Source organism: Aegilops tauschii, chromosome 1, assembly GCF_002575655.3.
Source record: "Aegilops tauschii subsp. strangulata cultivar AL8/78 chromosome 1, Aet v6.0, whole genome shotgun sequence".
Taxonomy (NCBI): Eukaryota; Viridiplantae; Streptophyta; class Magnoliopsida; order Poales; family Poaceae; genus Aegilops; species Aegilops tauschii.
This window is the reverse complement of record NC_053035.3, coordinates 52,232,148-52,239,173: the sequence shown is the minus strand read 5'-3', so window position 1 is coordinate 52,239,173 and position 7,026 is coordinate 52,232,148. Positions and strand designations below refer to the sequence as shown.

Below are 7,026 nucleotides of genomic sequence, written 5' to 3'. Positions count from 1 at the left end.
GCAATTTACAAACTTGCATACTGTTAGAAACATCAGAGTTCTAAATTCAGAGGAAAGGACTCCTGCACACTGGGCGTTCCTTCCAAGCCAAAAGAAAAACCTCAACGCCATGGCTGAGGCCCTGCCTCGTCACACCAATGCGTTCCCTCTAGCATGAGAAGGAAAAATATTGAAAATTTGATGGCGTGGTGACCTGATTGGACTCGGCTACACTGGGCGTTCCTTCAAGGAAAATATATGTATTAATAACCCCTCCACGCCATGGGTGAGGCTCTGTCCGGCGTCGTCCAATTCGTTGTTTACAGGATGAAGAGAAAGCGATCTTCAGATTGGAAACTCACCTATAGCTGGTCCGATTCTATTGGAACCGGCCGGTACTGACCTTCCCAACGACGCCGAAGCTGTCTTAGCCTGAATAGAGACACACACGGGAGGGGAGGACTAGGGCACATATGGCACCAAACCTGCAAGGGCCAAGGGGGATCATACCATAGAGAATTTTAGAGAACCGCGGAGGCGAGCAGCACCAACGGACATGCCATGGGAGGACCCTTGATGCACAGATCGGCTCCCACCTGCAGACCTGCTACACCTGTAGCCAAGGAGAAAACTAGCGTCAATTTTTCTGGGGGAGAGAGGCCGATCGGTTTGTGTTTATTTCTGAGGGAGGGAGAGAGGCATCCACGATTTATGGCTGGAAAGTGGAAACAGAGAGAAGGCAGGTGGACAGTCTGTTCTGCACATTGGTAACTGAATGCTGCATGTAAAGAGTCGCTGACGTGGCAGAAGGTGGCACATGTGGGGCATACATGTTGAGGCCGATATGCTGCATGTCAAGATAAATAGATTAGTGGGGTTGGTTGTTATATAGGATAACATCTCAAATCCAGGGTAATTATATTTTGTATTGATTAACGACTATACATGGGCAAAAAATGTACAATGATGGTCTACACGCGTCCTGTCCATCTATGTGACGAAGACCCCTGCAAAAAGCTATTTTTGACAAAAAAAATCTATTGACAATGTAGCAGTAATTTGAGAACTAAAAAATGAGCAAGGTCAAACAAAAAATGGTTAGGTTTCTATGGTGCCTGTCTTGATTTTATGATCAGCGGTCCATGCATGTTGTCATGATCCAATATTAATTTATCACTACGATCTTTCGAGATTTTCTCTTTTCTATAGTCACTACTAATTACATGGATTAATAATATCTGTCGTTAGAGTCATTGTTGCTCTTTTTATACCCTAAACTCACAGACTTCGTTTCGCATCCTATCCTTACGAGTTTTCCTCGCCTTCGTTGATCCTAACTAGTAAATCCTAGCCTTAGACACTAGTGGGTAATCTTTATGAAGCCGAGTGACACCAGGGGGGCCATGGACATCAAGTACCCTAAGGGGTTCGTCAAGAAGGTGAGGCAGGCGATCGTGGCATTGGCGGTGGAAGGGGTGAAGTACAAGGAGTGTAGTAGGAACCACGCGCTGGCTACCAGTGGGCAAGTCGTGGACGGCTGCGGGGAGTGGATGCCGTTGGGGGACCTGAACACCACCGACGCATCGTCATACAAGTGGGCGGCTTGTGGCTGCCACTATAGCTTGCACCACGAGATGATGATGGAGAGGTCGCTGCTGCTACCGCCCATGGCTGCAATCGTACTCCATGGCCAGCCGTAGCGCGGGGAGGAGCAAACACCGGAGGACTGGCTCCCGGTCGCCGACCCTGACACCGACTCGGATGGCACGGAGTATGACTCGGATGCCACAGAGTACGACAACGAGCTCCGTCTCCCCACCACATCAGCCTCCACCTGTGTATCCTCCGGCACCGATGGCATAGCAGCTGCCTGCGTACATCTCTTCTCCATGACACAGCCGCCCGCTGGGGGCACTGCAGATCCAGAGGCTCCCCGCCCAGCTCTCGCCGGCGACGGTGCCACCGCCCCATGTGGTTATGTCGGCGAGGAAGTGGTCCCGCACCATGTTCACTGCCTACCAGAAGATGCGCATGCAGGAGCTGTCGAAGCACCTAGGGTGGCGCCTGTAGAAGCGCGATAAGGACATCATCAAAGCGAGGTGCCATGACATTGGCATCAGTAAGGACGTCTTCAGGAACTGGAGGCACAACAATAAGCGCAACTAACCCAACGGCCACAACACCTCCGATGCATTCTCCTCCGCTGTTGGACCTTCCCGTCTCCTCCCACCAGCGTCACACACCAGTGTTAGACGTTTTTCGTCTACCATGGGACATTTTACAGCTACCATGACAAGTTTTTTTACGTTAGCGTTTTTTTACAGTTAGGCTCAACTACTATGACGGTTCTTGCCATGGGCGACAACGGCGGCGACCTCTCCGTCATCACCTTGCGGTGGAAGTTGTGGTGTCATCCGCATGTCGTGCACTTGTATAACAACGCGTCAGCGGGGTTGAGGTCCCCCAACGGTATTCACTCCCTGCAGCCGTCCACGACGTGCCCACCACTAGTCAGCGCATGATTCCTGTCGCACTCCTTATACTTCACCCCTTCCACTGCCGGCACAACGGCCAACTGCCTCACCTTCTTGAGGAAGCCGTTGTGGTACTTGACATCCATGGTCTCTGTGGTGTCACTCGGCTTGACAAATATTACCCACTTGTGTCTAAGGCTAGGATTTGCTAGTTAAGATCAACGAAGGCGAGGAAAACTCGTAAGGATAGGATATGAAACGAAATCTGTGAGGTTAGAGTATAAAAAGAGCATCGACAACTCTAAAGATAGATATTATTAATCCCTATAATTAGTACTGACTATAGACAAGAGAAAATCTCCAAAGATCTTAGCGATAAATTAATATTGGATCATGACAACATGCATGGACCGTTGATCTTAAATTCATGACAGGCACCATGGAAACCCGACCATTTTTTGTTACCTGGGTCATTTTTTAGTTGTCAAATTACTACTACATCATAAATTGATTATTTTTGTCAAAAGAAAAGAGATTTTTTGAGGGTTCATTGTCATATAGATGGACATGACGCGTGTAGACCACCATTGTACTTTTTTGGCCCAGGTATAGCTGTTAATCAATACCAAAATAATTACCCTTGATTTGGGATATTATTCTTATAAATTTTACAAACTATAGCTTTTTCTAAAAAACCAACTATAGCTAACCTCAAAGATGGAAATCCAAACAACTAAAAAATATGTATCTAGCTATTAAAAATATCAAACACTAGTGTTAGATTTTGTTTATAATCCTCCGAGATTCATAAACATGCATATAAATCATCCCGTTTTTAGCAGTTCTCACCAAATATGATAAATCTCAATCATGTTCAAAACATAGCTATTCTCGACGAGGCATATCAAATCCCACTAACGCAACACAGCGAGAAATTTTACTCGTTAATCGAAAACATACCGATAATGAAACTTTCAATGATGTCTAGAACACCCAAACAATGGTAATGCCCTACCATATTTTTGAAAATCTTTCTTAATTTACCACGATGAAGACTTTTGAATATCCCTCCTCGCTCAATGTAACACACCACTGAATAGCTAAGCCAACCACCGGACATCATGTTGCTCAACTCGGTCTTAAGGGTTTTCGTTGCTGAGAAGGCTCTTGCAATTGTTTTCGTCACTACTGGTACTAGCAATGCCAACTCAATGAGAAGATAAATCATAGGAAACATGTTGTATCATTCAAGTTCAACTATCTTTCTAGCCAAGCTTGCAATATCATGACATGTTTTCAATTCTTCTCGTATGAATAATGAATAGCTCAAGGTTATCTTCTATAGGTTCACGTTCATACTAAGAGAAATACTCTTGATAATTCTATGTGAGTCTCAGGCTTTTTCACATTGAACCTAGAAAAGGAGTCTCTATGGTCAAGACAAGAGAAGTTCCAGAGCAACTTTGAAGATACCTCGTTAAAATGATGATCAACCTTTATAGTGATGGAGTCTATAACATCATAGAAGATGACCACATGGAAAAAATGATGAATAGTCACATTGTTTGTCCCACCTTTTCTTTATTTTCCCCCATTTAATTAAGATGGCATCCATATTTAGGATCTGAATGCCATTTTTGTTGCAAAAGGCTTTGGCATCTTAAAAGAGTGGATCCCAACCATCATTTCTTTAGTTAATCAAATGTGTTCCCATATTTGTAACCAAACACATTGCCTAGAATGAAACAATTACAATTTTAGATGCTTGTATGTTTACATGAACAAAGTATCAAGCAAGCTGGCTACATATAACATAATCTATCACGTACCTGAACAACTTGTGTTGATTGTAATCTGCCAAAACAGCAAGATGCCTACTTGGGAGCAACGGAACATCAATATGCATGTTGTTAAAACATATGAAAAGGATCTGCATTTATAGTTGCTTGAACATGCTACAATTTTCATATAAGGTTCAGGTTCATAGGCATCATGGTTAATTTAATATGATTTATGCAAAATGCAATGTTATGCTAAGTACTAGGGACTTCGGGAAAATCTGGGATTTGCAAAACAGTAAAATTATGATGCTGAATTGAGATGCACTAAACATTAAGTAAACCAATTTTAATATTTATGAATAATATACGTACATGCATTATACATTGCAATGTTCATTTTACTTCATAGGCACAAATTCCTAGGATGCATTTATTAATTACTTTGATTTTTACAAAATGGAACTTTCTGTTAATAGGAATGTACTTATACCATGATAGCCACTTAAGAGGAAGAAATAGACATGCTAAAGAAACTTTACATGGCATCCATGGGCATCGCATTAAAATAAACATTGCATAGTGCAAAACACCTTAAGGAATCATATGCATATGAGTTATGGATTGGTGGCAAGGATCAACGTAAGTTTGAATGTTTTAACAATTTTATGTAGATTACGACATGATGCACTTTTGCAACAGAGATTACAACATGTAGATGAATCCTATGAAGGATGAAAATGCAACCATCATTAAGCCCACAAAGAGTAGATCACTTTTCATAGAAAGATCATTTCCATCGGACAAACATGCACAAAGTTACCATCATCACAAAATGCAATCCGATGTGAAAAATCTGAGGACAAGCAAAAATTCGACCTCGCAGGAAAACTAGGATGGAGCGGTTCCAGATGTTCTTTGGTTGGAAGGCTTGGTGGATCCTGGGATGAGGGCGTACCAGCGGGCGAAGCAGAGGCCATGGCGACGGTTCGGCGCGACGGCGGGGTCGACGAACAATAGGGGAGTGGCGCAGGTGGGCAGATCGGGCCGGATCCGGCCGCGGGAGGGGCCATGGCCGCCGGATCTGGCCCGAGGCGGCAGCGAGGCAACGTGGCGGCATGAGCTCCGAGCTTGGGCAGCGTCCATGGCGCCTATCCATGACTGCAATAGAGAGAGAGGGTTAGAGTGGAAAGGGAGAGAGATGGCGGAGAAAGGAGAGGAGGCGGCGAGGTCGGCCTGTTCTGGTGGCGGTCTCTAGCAGCTCATCGGTCGACAGGAGATCTCGCGCGAGGGTGAGCAGGCGGCATGGTGAGGGGAGCTCGGGCGCGAGCGGCGGAGGCGGGCACTAATGGCGGCGGCGCGTGAGCTGGCTCGGGCCCCGATGGGTTCAAGCGGGTCCATGATGGGTTCACAGGGCCACGACGGCTGGAGGATGGAGAAGGTGGACAAGTGGCGGCGGTGGAGAGGCTGCGCATGGAAAATGCGGAAGAGGGGTAGGGTTGCAAATTAGGTAGGGTAGCGGTTTCTTAAATAGGCAGAGATGGCGAGATTTGATGGTTTTGTGGGGTTTTTGGAGCCCTCCGATCACAATCGGAAGGCCCTGGAGCGGAGGGTGGCTAGGGTAGGTTTAGGTGGGCTATGTAGATTTGTTGGGCCGAGATGAGAGGGAAATCGGGTAGCCCGGCAACACGTTTTATTATTAAAATGTCCTATGTTTATCCGCATATAGTGCCTCTAGTTTAACGGTTGGGGTACCAAACGACTTTTGAATGCGAGAAAATTTGGCAGGTGGTCTACCTACATAATATTAAGACCACACGTAAACTTTCAACCCATTCCGAGAACATTTTAATCCCACTTTGAAAATATTACTTAACGATGTTGGGGCACGTGCAAGTGTGTGGTTGGACTTGGAACGATCAATGAAGACGACGGAGAGAAGTAGCAAGTACGGACGGATGCAAGTTTTGAAAAAATGATGGCAACGGAGTGCCGATGCAATGCAAATGATGTGATGATTAATAGCAAAACCAAATAATTATTGTGGCTACATCGAAAATAGCGGGAGGTGTCGTGGAATTGTCACGGCAGATGTCCTTGGGCTAGGACTTAGTCGTGGAGCCATCGCAACTAGGAAGCTTGAAGGGGTTATGCGGGACAAGGAACACGAGGGTTTATACTGGTTCGGCCCCTTACGGTGAAGGTAAAAGCCTACGTCCAGTTCGAGGTGTTATTGATTAGGGTTACGATCGCCAGGGAACTAAACACTTATCCCGGCTCTCGGAGAGATTGTTGTCGTCCCCAAACCGCTGCCGGGTCGTCCCTTTATATAGGGAGGCTGACGCCCAGCAGCCCTTAGAGTCCCGAGCCGGCTCATAAGAGTGTCCGGCTCGGGCTCTAAAACAATACTTGCCTTACACTACAAGTCTACTATAACAATGATTGTAACTACAGGCTTTAAGCCATATCCGGGTCTCAGCCCATCTCTGGCCCATTATCCTGAAACTTAGCTCCGGGCTTCTGGTAATGATCCTTGGAGTAACCCGGCCCTCCTGGCGGGTGACCCCCAGGTCTATATCCTCAACATTAGGCCCCAGATTGACTTGAGCCGGCTCGTGTCAATCTTCAGCTCCGCAGTCAGAAAAAATCTCCGGCTTATCATTCATGTGAAGGTCATAACCCGGAGTGACGTCATCCTCTGGACTCCGGGTAATCCGCCGTGACGTCATCCTCCACTAAATCCGTTTTTTACTCCGCCAGATCCGCAACGGATCTTTGCTTTTACTGACCTTCCG

General features: G+C 46.0%; 1 pseudogene; it reads left to right on the top strand.

Annotated features, from left to right (window-relative positions):
• Positions 1-228: 228 nt before the first annotated feature.
• Positions 229-5,702, top strand: LOC123496877 (zinc-finger homeodomain protein 9-like; annotated as a pseudogene).
• Positions 5,703-7,026: the final 1,324 nt, after the last annotated feature.